At 35.3% G+C, this 22,993-nt stretch overlaps 1 protein-coding gene across 1 annotated transcript in view; it reads right to left on the minus strand.

Moving 5' to 3' along the window:
* Kif4a (kinesin family member 4A) overlaps nucleotides 1–22,993 on the minus strand; it is a 141,420-nt gene that overhangs the window by 93,406 nt on the left and 25,021 nt on the right. The window lies entirely within an intron of this gene.

Raw genomic sequence — 22,993 nt, forward strand, 5'->3', positions numbered from 1 at the left:
TTTTGGGCCTGATATTTCTTTTTCTTATTTTGGTACTCAAGATTTAACCCAGGGGTGCTTTACCACTGAGCTACAGTCCCAGCCCTTTTGGGTTTTTATTTGGAGACAGAATATCACTAAGTTGCTTAGGGCCTTGCTAAGTTGCTGAGACTGGCCTTGAACTTGTACACCACCTGTCTCAGCCTCCCGAGCTGCTAGGAATATAAGTGTATGCCACCATGCCCTGCCTAAGATCACTATTCCTAGGACTTCAGTCAAGTCCTATGCTCTTTCTTTATATAACACTGGAATACCTTTCCGCTTACTGTTTAAAAAAGGGTAAACATTCTTTTCTATTTTATTTTATTCTCAGGTTTGCTTTTCCAAACAGTGTAATAATCTCTGAGGTCCCTCTAAAACACATGACTTCTCATTATTACTGGGAAGGGCTATACAGTATAATGGTTAAGTACATGGGCTTTGGTATCAGATAGACCTAGGCTGCAATCTTGGCTCTGTCCCTGACCAACTTTTTTATCTTGGGTAACATCCTCAATAAAATAAGACAAATGTATCCCCCTTATTTTGTGGTAGTGTGAATCAAATAAGATACTATTTATAAACCAAAGTCAAATGATACATAAATGGTGCTATAGTTTGAATGTCCAAATTCATGTTGAAATTTGATCCCCAATATATCTGTATTAGGAGGAAGGACTTTTAGGAGGTGATTAGGTCATGAGGTCTCTGCCCTTGTAGATGGGATTAATGCCTTATAAAAAGGGACAGAGGCAACTAGCGAGGGACTTTTGCTCTTCTGTCCCTTCTGCCACATAAGAACACTGTTTCTTTTTCTTTTTCCCTTCCACTTTTTTTTTTTTTTTTTTTTTGCCATGGAAGGATGCAGTGAGGAGATACCCTCACCAGACTATAATGTTGCTGGTGCCATGATCTTGGACTTAGCTTCCAGAATTATGAGAAATAAAATTCTATTTATACAAATTACTCAGTCTAAGGTTTCCTGTTAAAGCTGCACAAATGGACTAAGACAAACAGTATCATTTTTGTTAGCCCTACTCTACCTTCTACTTTTGCAGTCATATTTTGGTCTCCATTTTTAACCTGAGACAAATACATTTATAAGATCCCAAACCCCACATTTCTCTCTGACTGCATCTTTCATAGATTCTGTTCTTCACTTTTATGGCTACCAATTTACTGACCCTTCTATTGTCAGTAGATTAGACTCTTCTGGGCCTTAAACTAACTATTCCGAACCCTCTAGATAAATATTTCAGTTTTCCATTCCTAAGCACTCACTGGATCAAAGACCTTCCACCATTCCCAACATAGGTTAAACTGATCTGTGTAGGTGTCTATCTGGAGGATACAGTGCTGAAGAAATAACATAAGCAAATGGACTGGATCCATTGCAAGCATTCCATTGACCTTAGCTGAAATATTGATCAATTACAAATCTTTTCTTCCTCATTCATACTTGACTAATCTAACTCACTATGGTAGCTATCCTAAATACTTGTTATTTTCAAGATTGTAAATCTACCTTTACTTTCTACTAATTTTTACCTAATACATTATGGAGCCTAGTTATCCACAAGGGTTCCCTAACCTTCCTTCTCCCCACCTCACATTCTTTCCTTTGCTATTATTCATTCCTTCATCCTTTCCTTTGTTTCAGAGGAAATGGCTGCTTTTATTCTCAAGGCTCTTCCTTTTGTCTCTGTCCATATTTCTATTCCCATGATCTCTCTGGGACCTGGGATCCTTCAATCTTTCCCCTTTCTCTTAGACTTTCTAATCATTTTCCTTTCACTAATTCCTTCTTTTCAGTCTATACACATGCTTATATCTCCCCAATCTAAAACAAAAACAATTTCCTTAAGCAACCCTCTCTTTCTTTTCCTTTTATTGCCAGTTGGAAGAAATACCATTTTGCAGAGCCATTTATTCCACTCAGGAAAAAGAGCCTGCTGAGATTTATCAAATCTGCTTGCCAATACTTTACTAATCCCTGTATTAGGACTTTCCTTTTATAGCCTAACAGAACATGGTGCCATCTTACTGGCCCAGATCCCATCTGGATGTAAAGGTGACTGCTCAGGTTTTTCTGTAGACCAAAACTTTTATCTTTAGCTTCATGAAGGAACAAATAAAATTCCAGATGGACCCTGAGAAGAACCTATGGCTACTGTAATCTACACAAAAACAAAAGACTTAAGGACAGGGGCTGGGATTGTGGCTTAGTGGTAGAGCGCTCACTCACCTAGCAAGGACAAGGCCCTGGGTTCAATCCTCAGCACCACATAAAATAAATAAAATAAAGATATTTTTTAAAAAAAAGACTTAAGGACAAATTAGGTGTCATTATTTTTTTTTTTCTTCTTTAAAAGAGAGTTGGAGGGGCTGGGGATGTGGCTCAAGCAGTAGCGCACTCGCCTGGCATGCATGCAGCCCGGGTTCGATCCTCAGCACGACATACAAACAAAGATGTTATGTCCGCCGAAAACTAAAAAATAAATATTAAAATTCTCTCTCTCTCTCTCTCTCTTTAAAAAATAATAAAATAAAATAAAAGAGAGTTGGTGCTTTGGAATAGAAAAGGAACTGAGGGACATAAACGTCTCTCTAGAAAGAAATCATCACAAAGTAGGATTTGATTTTCTGTTGTTAAGGCAATAAAGTGATATGTTTTTGACAAAGATGAAGTAAAGAACATGTTTGCAGAGATTAAGAGTTCTTTTTTTTAATAGATGGACACAATACCTTTATTTTATTTATTTATTATGTTTATTTGGTGCTGAGGATTGAACCCAGTGCCTCACATGTGCTAGGCAAACCCTCTACCACTGAGCTACAATCTCAGGCCAGAGACTAAGAATTCTGATCAAGGATGGCTATGATCAGAAGTTCTTTTCTAAAACTGAAAATACATAAAGCAAGGAGACTTAAGGCTACTGCTCAGTACTGTTGGGTGCTTGTTCACTATGGCAACAAATAAATAATAAAGGAGAGGTTTTTACATTAAAAGAGAAATATAACTTCAAAGCTACCATGGAGGCACATTACAATGGGTTTAACAAATGGAACAGAAAATTTTGTTTGCATTTGAAATAAGGGAGAAAAACTAGGTAGGAGGGGAATGAAGTAGTTCTATATGCTTAGGGCAATTTTGCTTCCTAGGGGATTTTGCCAATACATGGAAACATTTGTTTGTTACAACTTAATGGAGAAGTATGTGTGCTACTGGCATCTAGTGGGTAAAGGCCAAAGATGATCCTAAATGTCCTACATTGCACAGGGTAGTTCCCACCTTGATTATTTGACACAAACTGTCAATAGTTCCATATCTGAGAAACTTGCTCTATATGTGACGAAAATACAAATGAGCCTAAGGCAAGTAAAATGGTTGAGTAAACTATGGTGAAAAAATTGAAGTAATATTATAGTGTAGATATGGTCTTCCTGGTCAAAGAGAAAGGGAATAATCTGGGACTCAAATGGGTCATAAAACTTAAGGAGGCAACTAATGAGAGGGGATAGAGTGAGAAGGGGACTTGAATGGAAGACAGAGAACCTTAGATCAAACTCTTGCCTCTATCACTTAGCAATGTGTGTGACATTAGACAAGATACTGCAACTTTTTTAAAATATTTTTTTAGTTGTTGATGGACTTTTATTTTCACTTATTTGTATGTGGTGCTGAGAATCAAACCCAGTGCCTCACGCATGCTGAGCCACAACCCCAACCCCAAGATACTGCAACTTTACTTTATCCATAAAACAGGGCAATACTTCCTTACACCTCATGGGATAGTGATAAAAATCAAATGTGATCTATAAAGAGATATCTACATGTAAGTTATTAAATGAGTAGAGAAACATGGATAATCTGGATATTTGCTGTCAGGTGAGCTGAATGCAGAGTACCTGATAAATCCCTTATCTACTTTCATGAGAATTTATTTACCCAAAAGGTACTGTGCCTAATAAAAGAAATGGGCTTTCAAATGGACATAGAAAGAATAAATGACTATATAAGTAAAATGGTGGAAATCTGGTTGTAAGGGGACCAAGGGACATGGACAAACATCAGCACTCCAGTCTTTAAGAAAATAATCTCCAAAATTCAGGAAAAAAGACAGCTGTGATCCTAAGGAAAAAAAGTCTACAGGGGAAAATAACAAAAGGATAGAAGACTTTCAAAAAATAAGATCATAATTATCTAGACACAAATAATTCCAATAAAAAAAATCAATGTCACTATACAGAAATAGGTTTTCAAGTAAACTCATATATAAAAATAACAGTGTCATGGGAAATTCTGCTCAAACACAGGAGACTGGCCCTCAGCATTTCTTTCCTCTCCCTCCTAAGACATCACTAAAAGGAGTAAAATAATTATTAACCCACAAGATCACAGAGCCTAGGAGAAGATATATCAGTAGGCAGGAGGTTTCAACATATTTCTAGAGTACAGGTGGAGAAGTGACAAATAACATAACAAGATGGAGGAAACTTCAACCTAAAGTGCCTGCAGAGGGACAATAATGATGACAGTAATAAAAACACATATTAACTCATCCAACCTTCACAACAGTCCTATAAAGTAGATATCATTATTTCCCCTGTTTGACAGGTATGAAAGTTGGGACACAAAGAGATTAAGAAACTTGCTCAAGGTCACACAGCAGCAGAGTCAGGATTCAAATGTAGGTATTATGGCTACAAAGTTGAGGTCTTAATCTCTACCTATATGAAGGAGTTAATTTGTTTACTTAGAGGCACCAGGTACCACAGAGAGAAGAGGCACTTAGCCCTAAAAAGAGGGGTTTGTTAGAAAATCTAAATTTACTATTCTTGAACTTACATTCTCCTCTCCAGAGCCATGCAAATACTGTGTCTCCCATATTCTCATTCTCATTCTCTCTCTTTCCCCTTTTCTTTTCTTTTTCTTAATTTCTTTTGGATACTGAACTCAAGGGTACTTTACTACTGAGCCACATCTCCAACCCTTTTTATTTTGAGACAGGATCTCACTAAATTGCTTGGAGTCACTAAGTTGCCCAGGCTGGCCTCAAACTTGTGATCTTCTTGCCTCAGCTTTCCAAGTTGCTGGGATTACAGGCATATGTCACTGCACCTGACCCATGTCTGCCATTCTCAAACATTCACCATCTATTTTACAGGATACTCTTTCTATATGCACCCACTAAATGTTGGTATTCTCTTGGGACTGTCTTACGTCTTTTCTTAGTATATACACTCTACCTGGGTGATCTCATCCATAACTAGAGTCCCAATAGATACCTTTATGTTAATGACTCCCTAAATCTGCATCTCCAAACCAAACCTCTTTCCTGATGTCCAAATCTGTACTTTGACTGCCTACTGAATACCTCCACTGAGCTAAGATATTGCACAAAATCACTAAAAAAACAGTATTTGTCTTTCAATACAAACTTGTTTCACTTCCAGCACTATTCCTTTGCATTGCCTCACCCTCTAAACCTGCCACCCAACCAATAGCAAACCTGATTCATTCTGGACTCTGCCACTTTTCTCACCCCACATCTCAAGTTCTTTATTCATTGAAGAGTTAGTGAATATGTAAAATTCTCTAGGAACTGTGCTAGCTAGTGTTAGAGATAAAAAGATAAATAAGCCTACTTTCAAGGAATGCACAGAAGAAGAGATGGGCATGCAAACGATCATAGATATAGTGTTAGAGGAAAAGAAATGTAGAGTTAAAACATGCTATCATAGGAAAGAGTGGAAAACATTACCTGGGAAGGTACACTCCAGATAAGAATTGAAGTTTGAGCTGAATCATGAAGGGTGACTAAGACAATGCTGATGGAGAAGGGAAAGGTAGGAAAGAAGAGTGTAAAGGTATTGCAGATAACATATGTCAAGACACATGTTTATGAAAGAAACAATATTTTAAGAATTTAGGTAGTTCAATAGGAGTATAATGCAAGTTATGACATGGAATATGGCAAACAATGAGGTCAGAGGACAGCTAGAGACAAATCATAAAGGGCCTTATATGTAATGCTCAGGTATTTGTGTCTATCTTATAGGACAGTGATTGTCAAATTGTATTTCTCAGAATCATAGGGATACTTTAGTGAAACAGAGATACTTCAAAGTTTCTGAAAATGTAATTTGGATTTTGCTTTAAATATAATTCTTTTAAAATGTTATTTATTTATTGGTATGTGGTGCTGAGGATCAAACCCAGTGCCTCACATATGCCAGGCGAGTGCTCTGCCACTGAGCCACAACTCCAGCCCTTAAATATAATTAAAAATATATATTTTTAGTTGTCGATAGACATTTATTTAATTTGTTTTTTATATATTTTATTTATTTATTTATATGTGGTGCTGAGAATCAAACCCAGTGCCTCACACATGCTAGGCAAGCACTCTACCACTGAGCCACAGGCCTAGCCCTAAATATCATTTTTGTTATGGTAAAATGTACATGACAGTACAAATGTTTCTCAACTCCTGACAGGGTTATATCATGTTAAACTCATCATGAGTTGAAAATATCGCAAGCCGAAATACATTTAATACATCTAAGCTACCAAATATCAAAGCTTAGCAACTCAGCACACTATAGCATCAGTTTGTCCTCATGAATGTGTGGCCGACTGGAAGCTACAGCTCGTCACCCATATCCAGCATCACGAGAGAGTTATCTATTGCTACCTAGAGAAGACCAAATTCAAAATTTGAAGTATAGTTTTTGTTGTATACATTATCACTTTGTACCAGTGTAAAGTTGAAAATTCATAAGTGGAATCATCATAATTAGGGATGGTCTACATACAGTTCAGTGGTTAAGTACAAATTGTTGTGCACTATTTTAAAGGTATTTCAAAAACTGCACTTAAATAACTCACTACAATGTCCTATATATCAAATATTAACACACTAACACATTACCTTGTACATCAAGGTTAATTAATTTTTCTTCAGTCTTTGAGGCAATTCCTCAATGCACACATTCATCATTGCATCAGTCAGTTGTGTAGCAACAAATGAATGTGAAACTCCATATATTAAGATGGTATGGTATTAAAGATGGTTTTGAAATTGACCAATTATGCTGTCATATTGTATACATATACAAATATGTCCCAATTAATTCCACTACTATGTATAATTATAATGCACCAATAAAAAGAAGAGAAAAAAGAAAATTCTAAAAAGATTAAAAATAAAGATGATTTCAGTGCATTTTTTAAGCATTGGGTATGTCTTATTAGACATTTATAGTGATCCAACCTAGGATTTGAATTTCCTACTCTTCCTAATTCAAGCTCCTAGACCAGTTTAATAATTGAAGATAATCCTGATTTTGTAAAGTGGACCATTAAAAATGTGTATTTCCAGAGCTGGGGTTGTGGCTCAGCAGTAAAGTGCTCCTCTAGCATGTATGGGGCACTGGCTTTGATCCTCAGCAACAGATAAAAATAAATAAATAAATGTCCAGCTACAACTAAAAAATATTTTTTAAAAATTTTTTAAAAATATTTTCTTAGTTGTTGATAGACATTTATTTATTTATTTATTTATTTATATGTGGTGCTGAGAACTGAACCCAGTGCCTCACACATGCCAGGCAAGTGCACTACTGCTGAGCCCCAGCCCCAGCCCAAAAACATTTGTTTTTTTAAAAAAAATGTCTATTTCCAACTATATATCAGTATGAGCCAGGATTTTATTGTTAAATGTGTCACCAGAGAAAAATTATTGAAATAAATTAGATGTAAACCATTAAACATGATTGAAAGTGTCATCCATAATTCCTATCATGTCATGTACTAAAAATTAAGAATGTTCACTTCAACTTTATTTCTAATAGCAGAAGTCTGGAACCAACTGAAATATTCATCAATAGAGGAATAATATAATACATACGATGATACACTCACACAATATGCAGATATGGAAAACAATAGGGTAGACCTGTACATGCTGATGTGGAACAATCTAAAAAAATATATCAAGTACAAAAAATATGGCGAAAAGTGGAACAGTGTACATAATACTTGTATAAAAAGAGAAATTATCTAGGGATGTGAAACTAGGGATTTGTGGAAAGAAAAAAAAATTACTATTGTCATATGGTATTTTTAAACACTTTTATTTTGAAATAATTATGGATTCTCAGGAAATTGCAGAAGAATTTCCAAGGAGGTCCTGGGCACCCTTCACCCAACCTACCCCAATAGTAACAACTGTACGACAATATCATAACAGGAAATCAATGTTAGTACAATCCAGAGACCTTATTTAGCGTCACTATTTTTATATATACTCTGTGTATGTCCACATATGTATAGTTCTATGTAATTATGTAATAGGCATAACTATCTAACCACCACCAAAATCAAGATACAGAACTATCCTTCCTATCACAAGAAGGCTGTCTCGTGCTACCCTTTATAGGTATCCCTTCCCCCTCCACTCTCAGTTCCTAACTCCTGGTAACCACTGATCTATTCTCTTCTGTAGTTTTATTATTCCAAGAAAGTTATAACCAGTTACAGAGAATCAACTAGTGGTTGCCAGAGGTTAGGATTGGTGATAAGGTCTGATTTCAAAGAGCTAGAACAAGGGAGTAGTTTGCAATTAAAGAACTATTAAATATCCTCGATGTGCTGCTAATTATATGACTCTACACATGTATTAAAACTCATAGAACATCAAAATAAGTAAATTTTTATTTTATGTCGAATTTCAAAAAGTGAAAAAAAGAATGTTATAGAAGCATCACAGTATGTAAACTTTTGTGATTAGCTTTTTCTTACTTATAATAATTCATCCAAGTTGTTGTATCCATCAAAAATACTGCATTCCTTTTTACTGTCAAATATTATTCCATGGCATGGATGTACCAGTATACTTAACCATTCACCTGCTAAACGACATTTTGGTTCTTTCCAGCCTTGGGCTATTATGAATAGAGCAACTGTGAACATTCCTGTACCGGTTTTTGTGTGAACATACATTTTTTTTATTTGTCTGATATACATGCCCAATAGTGCAATTACTGTGTCTTATGGAAAGCATATGTTTAGTTTTACAGGTATCTGTTGGACTATTTTCCAGAGTGGGTGAAACATTTTTACATTCCTATTCTCAATGTATGAGAGAGATAATTTCTCCATATTCTTACAGGCATTTGGCACTGTCACTAGTTTTCTTTTAGCTATTCTGAGAGGTGTGCAGTAATATCTTATTGTGATTTTAATTCTTATTTCCTTAATGATTGAGGATGTTGAATATCTTTTCATGTGCTTATTGTCATCTGTTTATGCTCTTTAGTTAGATATCTGTTCATGTCTTGGCCCATTTTCCAGTGGGATGTGTTCCACTTTTGAGATTTAAGAGTTCCTCATATATTCTAGATACAAGTCCTTTGCTGGATATATTGCATTTTTTATCATGGAAACTTTTGATATGCAAGTTAATGTAAAGAAAGAGATTGTGATAATAAAAAGTTATAATATTCTATGGCTTGAAGACTGACTTACTTAATGCTATAAATTTTAACATAAATTTACATATACCTAAAATAAGGTTTTAATCTACTCAGATATTAGAGTTTGCTAGAAGGTTTTATTTAAAAACAGTTCCTCTACTTGAAAAAGAAGGCAGATAAATATGTTAAAGATGATGACAAAAAAATGAAAGCTTTTAAAGAGAGTTAAATATGATCTAAGAGGTTAGAAAGGGGGATGGGGAAAGAGTGAATAAAAGGAAGTTAGAATTGATCATGCAAGCTGTATGCATGTATGGAAATATCACTCTGAACCCCATTAATATGCACAATTAATTCACATTAAAAGTAAAAATAAAAATATAAAAAGAATCCATGTTACTTATGTGGGTTTGTTCAGTTTGTGAAAATTCAGCATATATACTTATGATGGTTATACTTTAATGTTTGTATATTTTAACTCGATAACACAATTTTTATATATCTTTATTTTTATTTATTTATTTATTTATTTTTATGTGGTGCTAAAGACCAAACCCAGGGCCTTACACGTACAAGGCACTTTTACCACTGAGGTACAACCCCAACCCAGATAACACAATTTTTAAACATGTCCTACAATACTGTCAAGATAAGAAATACTTAAGAATAGAAAAAATGAGACTTTAACAAGTAACATTATTGAGAGATAGTAAAGAAGTTCTAAATAAATGGAGACAGAGTGCTGGCGATATAGCTCAAATGGTAGAGAGCTTGTCTAGCATGGGCAAGGCCCTGGGTTTGATACCCAACACGACAAAAAAAAAAAAAAAAAAAGGAGAAAGACTAAATCTATATGTATAAATTTAGAAGCCTCCCTATTACTGGGACTATAGGCATATGCTACTGCATTGGCTCAACTTTGATTTAATGGAATAAAGTATCAAGAAGCCGAAAAAGGCATATAATATGACATATATGATGATACACTCATACAATATGCAGACATGGAAAAGGAGGGACACTGCTTATTAGGAAGGAAAGGATGGATTTTTAAATAAACAGTGCTAGGGGAAATGGATATTTATGTGGAAAAAGAAAATGGGACCCCTACGTTATACCATGTACAAAAAATAGTTTTTGGTAGATTAAAGACATAGATGTGAAAGGCAAAACTGTAATATAGGAAGAACTCTGTGAAGACCTTGGTACCAACATACACACACTGAATTTCTTAAATATGACACAAAACAAAGTACTAATAAATGTGAGAGGGTAAAAAGATAAGCCAGAGATTAGAGGGTAAATATCTGCAAAACACACAGGGATGAGGAGATTTGCAATAAATATAAATACGAATGATTACATATTAAAAAACCTACTTTTTAAAACAAGTAAGAAAACACAGCACTCAGCGGAAAAACAAGTAAGACAAACAGGCATTTTACTGAAAAGAAAATATACATGAGAAATAAAATATGAAAAGGTGATCGACCCTTTAGCCCTCAAGGGGATGAACATTAAAAAATACACCTACTTAAGTGGCAAAACTTAAAATTCAGAAAAAAAAAAACAATGTTGGGGGATGTGAAGTGACAAGGATGCTCATACATTTGAATACATACTTTGGAAGAAACAGTTTGGAGTATAGGTACCCAATGACTTAACAATTCTACTGGGTATATAATATAGAAAATTCTTATACAAATACATCAGGATACATGAGCAAGAACATTCATATGAGCATTGCTGATAATGGTCAGAATCTAGAAACAACTGAAATATACATCAACAGTAGAAACAAAAAATAGTATAGTCATATGGTCAAATACAATATAGAAATGAAACGAAACACAGCTATAGACAACAGAGGAATCTCTCAAATAGTGTTGAGTGGAGGATGCAAGACACTATAGATTACATATACTATGATTCCATTCACATAAAGGTTAATCATTAACAAAACTAAATGAGACATGTGACGTGGAACACACTTTTAATCCCAGCAACTTTGAAGGCTAAGGCAGAAGGATCATAAATTCCAGGCCAGCCTCAGCAACTTAGTGAGACTCTGTATCAAAATAAAAACTTAAAAAGACTGGGGATGTAACAGTAGTAAAGCACTCCTGGTTCAAGTCCCGGTACCAACACACACACACCTAAATGATGCCATTGATTGTGTGTGTGTGTGAAAGAGAGAGAGAGATACATATATACACACAAATACATACATATACACATACATACTGCTACCAAGAAAAGTAAGAGAATCACTATTGCAAATATCAGTGGCTACCTGGAGAGGGAAGGGAAGGGTCATAACCTGAGAGTGGTATGCATGGTTGCTGGAAGGGTTTTGTTGTTCAACCTAAGTTGTAGTTACATGGGTGTTCACTTTATTTTTAAACTATATACATGACTTACACAATTATCTGTATATATGCTATATTTTACCAAAGAAATGAAACTAAGAGTGAATCACAAGTGTTGCTAAGCAGTGTGAAGTTTTTTGAAGTGCTTGACTCTAAAGGTAGCAGTTACAGAGGGAGTTGGGATTGAAGGAATTTGGGCACATATGTTCAACAAAAATACCTGTAGAAAAATATTTATAGCAGAACTATTCATAAGCACTATTCATAACAGGCCCCAAATGGAAATTACCCAAATGCCCATCTAACAGTAGAAAGAATAAACTGAGTTGTATTCATCAGTAATATACTATATAAAATGAATGAATTACAACTACATGCAATACTATGGATGAATCTCACAAATATGCTGGATTCAGAAATATTACTGGATTCAGAAAAAAACAGGATATACAATTAAATTTGAATTTCAGATAAATGAAGAATAATTTCTTAAAATATTTTTTTAGTTGTAGTTGGACACAATAGCTTTATACTATTTATTTATGTGGTGCTAAGGATTGAACCCAGGGTCTCGAACGTGCTAGGCGAGTACCCTACTGCTGAGCCACAATCCCAGCCTGAAGAATCATTTTAATGTTAAGTATGACACACACTCAAAATAATTTGTCACTTATCTGAAATTCAAAATAGACTGGGCATGCTATATGCTGTCAAGCAACTTTACACTGAGTGAAAGAAGTCAGACACAAAGAAGTCCATACCACAAAACTAATCTAGGACTAGAAGTCTGGATAGTGGTTACCCTTTGTGGAGATTAGATGGGGGCACAAGTAGCACTTCTGGAATGCTTGAAATATTGTTTCTTCATCTGGGTGCTATTTACATAGGTGTATTTCACTTTGTGAACATTCATTAAACTGTTCAATTATGCTTTGGTCACTTTTCTTTATGTATGTTACACTTCAACTGAATAACCTACCTGCTATCTATCTGTAATCTATAATCTACCTGGCAGTGGCTTAAATATTTTATATTCAAAATCACAGTAAAGCTTAGCATGATAGTATACACCTGCTATCCCAGCAACTTGGGAGGCTGAGGCAGGAGAATCACAAGGTCAAGGTCAGCCTCATCAACTTAGTGAAACTGTCTCAAAATAAAGAATAAAAAGGACTGGTGATACAGCTCAGTGGTAAAAGTATCCCTGAGATATCCCCATTTAAAATAAATCACAATAAAAATAGGGATAAACTTAACAGGAAATGCACAGCACCTATATTGACTAAAAGGGAGAAAAATACCACAAGTTGATAATTTAATCCGGAATATAAATGGTCTATGAATATAAAAGTATATGCAACTTCTGCTAAGTGAAGTAAGCCAATCCCCAAAAACCTAAGTCCAAATGTTCCCTCTGATAAGTGGATGCTGATCTATAATAGCGGGAGTGGGGAACTTTGGGAGGAACTTTGGGCAAAGGGGATGGAGGAATGAGGAGGGGGCATGTGGGCATGAAAGGTGGTGGAATGAGATGGGCATCATTATCCTAGGTACATGTACAACTACACATATGGTGTGACACTACATCATATACAACCAGAGAAATGAAAACTTGTGCTGCAGGGCTGGGGCTGTAGCTCAGCAGCAGAGCACTTGCCTAGCATTCATGAGACACTGGGTTCGATCCTCAGCACCACATAAAAATCAACAAATAAAATAAAGGCATTCTATCCATCTACAACTACAAAAATAATTTTTAAAAAGTTGTGCTGCAACTGTGTACAATGAATCAAAATGCATTCTGCTGTCATATACCTCATTAAAATAAACAAATTAATTAATTAAAAAGCATATACAACTTCACTAATAACTGTAGAAATGAAAATAAGATACTATTTTCTTTCCATTTATTAAATTGGTAATAGTACTTCAAAAAGTTATGTTTCAGGGGCTGGGGATGTGGCTCAAGCCATATCGCGCTCACCTGGCACGCGTGCGGCCCGGGTTCGATCCTCAGCACCACATACAAAGATGTTGTGTCCGCCGAAAACTGAAAAAAAAAAATTCTCTCTCTCTCTCTCTCTCTTGCTCGCTCTCTTTAAATAAATAAATAAATAAATAAATAAAATGAAGTGCATTGGGCAGTAGTCTACCTAATTAAAAAAAAAAAAGTTATGTTTCATATCATGCCTTCTTGGGAGTTTGGTAGCATCTATGTTAAAATGTAAAAAGATTTTGGGAAAATGGTCCATTAAAGATATTCCAGATTGCTTCTATTCCCAAATGTAATTCTTGTGCTGGTCTTAAGCCAAGAAGGTGCTGGAATCAGCCAAGAAAGTGAGGTTGTAGGATGGACCCACGACCTGAGAGTAAGTGATGTAGGATTTTTCATCTCTGATGCCTCCTCAAGGGGATGACAAGCTGACTAACAACATGACTGCTGCTACAGTGCTGGCTCACAGGCAGAAACCATTGCATCTTTCTTGCTTAGGTGGCTGCTATGACTTCAGAAGCACTAGCAGCAGACTTGAGCCTCAGTGAGCAAAGGAAAATAACAATATACTTATGGGAACCTAAAAACAAGCAGGATGCTTAGAACCCAACTTTGATGAAATAGAGCTGCCAAAGAAAACAGACAACTTGACTTAACAAAGGCTTTCTGGAACTAAAAGAATGAGATACCATTTACCAAAACCAACAGCAATTATCATTCCAAATAAAAAACACCAAAGCCATTCCAATTTAACTCCAAAACTAGATTCCCTGAGGAAAATAACTTTATAAGCCCAGGATGTGAAAGGGGAAGTTCTGGGGAATGAAAATGACCAAATTATGTTGTGTGCATGGACAAATATGTAACAATGAGTCTCACTCTTATGTATAATTAAATGTACTAATAAAATTTTTTTAAAAATAAGGCCACAGTATATACTTCAACATCCTTCTTCTTGCTAATAAATAAAACAATGAAACAACAGAGATAATTTTTGTTGTACTGATTTGATTTTTATACCAAGTAACTCAAGACTCTAGTTAAAAGCTATTAGAACAGACAAAAATGGCCAAACAAATACATGAAAAAATGTTCAAAACCTCTAGCAATTAGAGAAATGCAAATTAAAACTACACTGAGGAGCCGGGGTTATGGCTCAGGAGTAGAGGGCTCGCCTAGCACATTCAAGGCCCTGGGTTCGATCTTTAGCACCACATAAAAATAAATAAAATAAAACTACACTTAGATTTCATCTCACTCTAACCAGAATGGAAATTATCAAGAATACAAGTAACAATAAATGTTGGCAAGAATGTGGGGAAAAGGATACACTCACACATTGTTGGTGGGATTGTAAATTGGTATAACCACTCTGGAAAGCAGTAGGAATAACAGTAGAATGAATCCGACATAACTTTCCTATATACATATATGAAATATGCCATAGTGAATCTCATCATTGTGTATATCCACAAGATAGGATCCAAATTAGAATAAGATACATTCCATGCCTGTATAACATATTGTCCTATGTAACTAAAAATTACTAATAAAAAAAGAACAGAGAGCTAAATTATTAAGAAGGATGAATCTCAAGATAATAACATTGAACAACAAAATAATAAATCACAGAAGACACATATACTATGAAACCATTTATGTTTAAGTTTAGGAACAGGGAAAATATCACTATATATTTTTGAAGGCTACAAGAATGAAATAGATAATGTAAAAGACAATCACCACATTTAGAATGGTGGTTAAATTCACCCCTCATTCTGAGGCAGCCTGCCTTAATTCCTTCCTCTGTTCTACAAAAACTACTAGAAACCTCACTGGACAACTCTATCTCATATTTCTCAGCTTTTATCCTATGTAATCATGCTGAAACAGTTGATACAGGTCACAATCCCTTCTTTATAGAAACACTTACCTTGGTTTTCTAGATATTACTATCCTCCTGTCTCTTCAATCTCTTTGACTATGTTACCCTTGGCCTTAAAATGAGTGGCTTCTCATTAATACTTAAGAGTTGTCTCTCTCCTACTTAGTTTCTCCACACTACTTTCCTACCCATAGATTCTAGCCAACCCAGATGTTGTTTCTAAGCTCTTGTCCTGAATTTCCTACTTCCTCCTGGACTTTTCTAATATCCATTCCAAATCTGGCATGTGCAAAATCAAACTCATTATCTTTCTTTCCACTATCTGCTTCCTATATATTCATGTGTCACTTAACAATAGCATACACTGTAAGAAATGCATTGTTAGACAATTTCTTCATTGCTGTAAACATCATAGTATACTTACACAAACTAAGATGACTACGACACCACTAGGAGATATAACCCTCTCTGACCACCATTGTATATGTGGTCCATTGTTGACCAAAACATCATTATGTGGCACACACACAAACTTATTTCCTGTTTTCATACTAGCTTCCTGTTAGCTCTTGGCTTCTTTCACTGGATCTAAGACTCTACCATGATTTTGTCATCAGCTTCTTGCCTTACAAATCAAATCTGATATTTGGGTACGCTACATTTGCCCCACTCCTAGTAATGTAACATGTAGCAACATTCTTGTGGGCTATATCCACACTCCGAAAACATTGTAGAGGGTCTAGCAACTTTTCTACTTCTCAACAGGGACAAAGTCATTTCCTTTTACAGAGAGACTTCCCTTTGGGAATGGTGATTTGGTAGCTAAAGAAACTGCATTCCAGTGGTAGAAACCACACCCCTAAAGGCCTCTTCCACACTCTACCTCTACCCCAAATGTTGACAAGCATCCTATCAAACTTCATTTGGAATTGTATATAAATATTAATAGGCTCCCTTTATTCCTCATTCACCACCACTCAGAACAGATAAAAACACATAGGAGGGAATTAATAATTATGAAGAAGCTATTATTTACTAGGAATTATGCTACTATTTACTAGAAATTGTGTTTTACAAATATGAGTTCACCTATATCCACAACTCTAAGGGGGTATATATTCTAATACTATTTTACAAATGAGAAAACTGAAGCTGTGAACCTAAGATGGGAAAACTAGAATGCATATATAAAAACCTCTAATCCAAGCAAGGCATGGTGGAGCACACCTGTAATCCCAGCAATGTGGGAGGCTGAGGCAGGAGAAAGGCAACTTAGTGAGGTCCTAATCAACTAAGTGAGACCCTGTCTCAAAATAAAAATTCAAAAGGTCTGGTGATATTGCTCAGTGGTTAAGTACCCCTAGGTTTAATTCCTGGTACCAAAATAAAGGAAAAGAAAAAAAAAATACAGCATTAATCATTGAATATAACAAATGTAGATAGGAAAAATTGATATATAAACAAGTGAAATAAACACAATTACAGATATACAGAAGATTAGAAATATAAAGTAAATCTACTTATCCACTTCTAGTGTTTTGTCAATAAATCTGAAAATCTAATAATATGAATAATTTTCTAAGAAAATATAAATTACCAAAATTGATTCAATATACAGAAAATCAAATCTTCAAGAAATGTTCAAAAATAATTACCATTTTAATATAAATTCTACCAGAGCATAGCAAAAACTTAAAAGCTTCCTAACTCCTTTTATATAGTTGACAAACCTTCAAGCTAAAGCCAAAAAAAAAAAGAGAGCAAATACATAAAAAAACAACAAAGTTATAGGTCACTTTCTCATAGGAACAGGTTTGTAAAAGTTCTAAATTAACAACAAATATATCAAATCCAGCAGTGTAAAGGAAGAATAATTTCTGATTGGGGGGCTGGGATTGTGGCTCAGTGGTAGAGCACTTGCTTAGCATGGGCGGGACCCGGGTTCGATCCTCAGCACCACATAAAAATAAAGGCATTGTGTTGTGTCCATCTACACCTAATAAAATAAATATTTTTTAAAAAAATTTCTAATTGGTCAATTAAAGAAATGATGGAACATATATTTTATAAATGTCAATAGGTTCAAAAAGAAAAACTACATGATAATTAACTCTCAATCAATGATAAAATTCAATACTCATTTCTTATTTTAAAAAATATATAATACTTGGGGTAGGAGTGTAACTCTGTTAGAGCAGTTGCTTAGCATGCATGAAGCCCTAGGTTCAGTCCCCAGCATCATGCACATATTGGAAAAATGTAATTCTTTGGAAACTAGGAATAAAAGGTCACTTCCTTAACTTGAAAAAGTATATTTGCCAGAAATGTATAATACATAGTTAAAGGGAAAACACTAGCAACTTTCTGGTTAGAGTGGAAAAAGAAAAAAAAAAGATAAGGATGTTTACTATCACTGGTACTATTAAACATACCAACAAAAGATAAGAAGGGAGGAATAGATATCTAAAAGGAAGAGACCAAGTTGTCTACTTGAAAATAATATGAATACTCACCTCAAAAATCCATAAATTTCAACTGACAAATGATAAGAAACTTAGAAAACAATTCATCAAGGTAATTAGATAAAAGATCAAAAATTTAAAAGTAATATTTTTGCAAGACAAGAATAGAAAATAAAAACATAGACATTTGGGCTGGAGTTGTGGCTCAATGGCAAAGCACTTGCCTAGCATATGTGAGGCATTGGGTTTGATCCTTAGCACTGCATAAAATAAACGAATAAAATAAAGGTATGCTATCCATCTACAACTACAAAATTTAAAAAAAGAGATATTTAAAACAGCAGCAAAGTCTTTATTGTTGTCGTAGCATGATCCCTGCCCTATGTATGCCTTGTCCAGTCACCTGCCATCTGCCACTGTGGACTTCTGGACTGTTCTGGTGCTGAATGCCCTCAACTGTCTGAGCCCCACCTGGTAGAGAACAAGGACTTTGGGTTACTTCCCCCAACTACGACCCCTCTCAGCAGGAAGCAGTTTGGAGATGTCATCATCATCCATTTTTCCATAGATATGGAATGTAGAAATTGACAGTGGGGAAATGTAACAATGGTCCACTTTATGCTTTAAATATTACCCTTGCTGCTCTGCCACTGCAACTTATTTTTTACAATGGACATGTTTCTTTCTCTTCCTCTCTACCTGCTCTCTCTAATCTCTCCCCTTCCATAATCTTAGGGGTAACAGGATTACCTTTCTTCCCCCATCCTAGGCAGATTTATCTGTCACTGAATACACACTCACAAAGCAACCCAGATCTTGGGGATGGTACCAGAAGATCTCAGAAATGACTATCTCCCAAATTAACAAGTGAATTATAACTCCAGACAGAGAACACATGGAATGTACCTTTGAGTCACCTCTTTAAAAGCCCCTTGTTCATGCTGCTGGGCAGAATCACAGCCTTTGGGACAAGAGTTCCCTGTGTTTCTCCTTTGTTAGCAAAACAATAAACCTTCTTTTTCGTTTTTCTCAAAAAATAAAAATAAAACAAAACAAACAAAAAACAGCAGCAAATACTATAATACTATGGAATAAGCCCAACAGAATTTGTGGTATAAGAATTGTATTAAAAAAATCTAGTTGGGTGCAGTGGCACACGCCTGTAATCCAGCAGCTGAGGCAGGAGGATGGAGAATTCAGTCAGTGTTAGCAAAAGCAAGCCACTAAGCAACTCAGTGAGACTCTGACTCTAAATAAAATACAAAATAGGGCTGGGGATGTGGCTCAGTGGTCGAGTACCCCTGAGTTCAATCCCTGGTACGCCCCCCCCCCAAAAAAAAGGAAAACCACAAGCAGGCAAGCAGATGTGATGGTGCCTGCCTGTAACCCCAGCTCCACAGGAGGCTGAGGCAGGAGAACCACAAGTGTGAAACCATCTTGGACAACTCAACAAGATCCTCTCTCAACATAAAATAACATGGCAGAGGTGTGTAGGTCAGTAGTAGAGTGCATGCCTAGCATGAGAGAGAATCTTGGTCCAAGCTCCAAAACAACAACAAAAAACAAACACAACAACAACAACAACAAAAACCTACAAATCATACCAAATGACATAAATGAAGATAGATCTAATGCAGAGAGATTATGGTTCTGGATAGAAAGACTAAATTCTCCTTAATGTATTAGTTGAATCCAGCGCTCTAGAAAAAGCCCCAAAAGACTTTTTGTTGTTGTTGTTGGTACCAGGGATCGAATTAAGAGGCACTCAGCCACTGAGCCACACCCTCAGCCCTATTTTGTATTTTTTTAAGACAGAGTCTCATTGAGTTGCTTAGCATCTCAGTTTTGCTGAGGCTGGCGTTGAACTCTCGATCCTCCTGCATTTGCCAAAAGACTTTTAATAGTACTTGACAACTTGATTGTAAAATTCATCTGGAAGAAAAATATCAAAACAATTCTGATAAAAGAAAATTGAGGGGAATTGCACTCCCAGAAAGTAAAACATACTATAAACTAGAATTATGAAAAGGTCTAAGAATTTTTAAAAATCAGCTAATATTAAGGATAAAATAGAGTCTAAAAATAGATCCCTCACACATATGGTTAGCTCAATACACCAAGATACTAAGTCTATTCAGTGAATAAAGGATTTAATTATTTATTTTTTTGGTTCTGACAGTTGAACCCTGGGCCTTGTGCAGGCTTAGGCAAGCACACTATCACCAAGCTACAGCCCCAGTTCAAGGAATTTTTTTTCAGACAAAGGGTGATAGAAAAATTGGATATTTATGTTGGCAAGGGGAGATAATCATTGATCCCTATTATCTTGCTTTATGGACAATGACTACTACAAGACAGATAATGGAATTAATATGCAAGAAAAAAACTATGAAGTTTCAAAAAGGAAACATAGGAGAATATCTACATGATTTTGAATACACAGAGATTTCCTGGAAAGGATGCCAATAATACAAAGTGTTAAAGAAAAACCTGATAAATTGAACTTTATCAAAATTAAAATTTTGCTCATCAAAACATGCCATAATGGCTGGGGGTTGTGGCTCAGTGGTAGAGTGCTTGCCTAGGATATAAGGCACTGGGTTCAATCCTCAGCACCACAAAAAAATAAACAAATAAAATAAAGGTATTGTGTCCATCTACAACTAAAAAAATGATGCCATAATAAAAAGACAGACAAGTTGTAGACTGGAAACAAATATTTGCAGTATGCACACCTGCCTTGAATTCACAATACATAACTCCTACAAATCATCAACTAAAAGTTGAACAACTTAATTTTTAAACATGGGCAAAAGACTTGAGTAGACACTTAAAAAACTATATATGGGGCTGGAGGTGTAACTCGGTGATAGAATGCTTGCCTAGCATGTATAAGACTCTGTATCAGATTCCTAGCAAGACAAAATTCAAACCAACCAAACAAACAAACAAGATATATGAATAGCCAGTAAGTATATGAAAAGATATTCAACTTTCACTATTTTAGAAATGCAAATTAAAACCACTGTGAGATATCATTTGCCATCTACTAGAATTTCTAAGATATCTTTTTTATGAAGATGCAGAAAACTGGAACTCTCAAACACTGCTGGGTGTTAAACGGTACAAACCATGTTATAGAACTAAGAATCACTTTTAAGTTAAGTATATATTTACTGCCTTCTATTCCTAAATTTAAAGTCAGGAGAAATTAAAACATATTCACAATAAGACCTATACACAGGCAGCCTTATTCACACAGAATAGCTAAAAACTGGAAAAAAAAATTTCTATCAACAGGAGAATAGGAAACCAAAAAAAATATGGGTATAATCTTCATCAATACAAAGACACAGGTCTCAAACAAAGCAAGAACATGAGTAAATTGCAAAAAATGTTACGTTGAGCAGGACGTGGTGGCCCATGCCTATAATATCTGCTACTATGGAGGCTGAGGCAGGAGAATCACAAATATGAGGTCTATTTCCCACAAAATAGGGAAACTCTGCCTCAAAATAAAATGGGCTGGAGATGTATCTCAGTGGATAAGCACCCCTGATTTCAATCCCTAGTGCAAAAAAAAAAGTAGCCAATCTTATGCATTTTGAAAAAAAAGGAAAAAAAAATATATAGAATTTTACACACACAAGACAACTGAAACGATTAACAAAGTTCAAAAATGAGGCTGAAAAAAACATGTACCGTATATAACAAAAGATTAATATCCAGAATATATTAACTATACATATGCAGTCAACAAGAAAATCACTACTTAAAAGAAGAAAAAAATAAGCAAAGAAGGTATGAACAGGTTGTTTATAGAAATGAAAAGAGAAAAAGCCAGTAATATGAAAAAAATACTCAATATCACAAGTAATTAGGGAAATATAAATTCCTAAAAAAATGCAATATTCAAGATAAGCAAAAATAAAAAGGTCAATAAATATCCAATATTTTCAGCAGTATATCAAAACATAATTCTTAAATACTTTTAATACAGATGGAGTGAATACTGACGCAAATATTTAGGAGGGTAATATTTAGCAGTGTTTAAAATCTCAGCCAGGTGCTATGGCATGTGCCTATAATCCCAGCTATTAGGAATGTTGAAGCAGTAGGATCACAGGCTAGTCAGAGGAATTTCACAAGACCCTGTCTCAAAATAAAAAAGTAAAAAGGGTCTGGGAATACAGCCCAGTGGTAAAGTGCCCCTGGGTTCAATCTAGGAAAAAAAAAAACCACAAAACTCAAATGTATATACCCTTCAACTTAGTTCCTCTTCCAGGGATATAACCTGGAGAATACTCTCTTGTATTTCATGTACAAGATCATCCAACTGAAGTATCTTTTTGCAATAGGCAAAAAATAGACATCTAAGCAGCACAATTCACAATAGCTAAACTGTGGAGGCAATCTAGATGCCCTTCAATAGATGAATGGATAAAAAAATGTGGTGTATATACACAATGGAATATTACTCAGCAATAAAAGAGAATAAAATCATGGCATTTGCAGGTACACGGATGGAGTTAGAGAAGATAATGCTAAGTGAAGTTAGTCAATCCCCAAAAACCAAATGCCAAATATTTTTTCTGATATAAGGAGGCTGATTCATAGTGGGGTAGGGAGGGGGAGCATGGGAGGAATAGACAAATTCTAGATAGGGCAGAGGGGTGGCAGGGGAAGGGAGGGGGCATGGGGTTAAAAATGATGGTGAAATGTGATGGACATTATTATCCAAAGTACATGTATAAAGACACAAATTGGTGTGAATATACTTTGTATA

This window comes from Marmota flaviventris, chromosome X (genome assembly GCF_047511675.1).
Source record: "Marmota flaviventris isolate mMarFla1 chromosome X, mMarFla1.hap1, whole genome shotgun sequence".
Classification (NCBI taxonomy): Eukaryota; Metazoa; Chordata; class Mammalia; order Rodentia; family Sciuridae; genus Marmota; species Marmota flaviventris.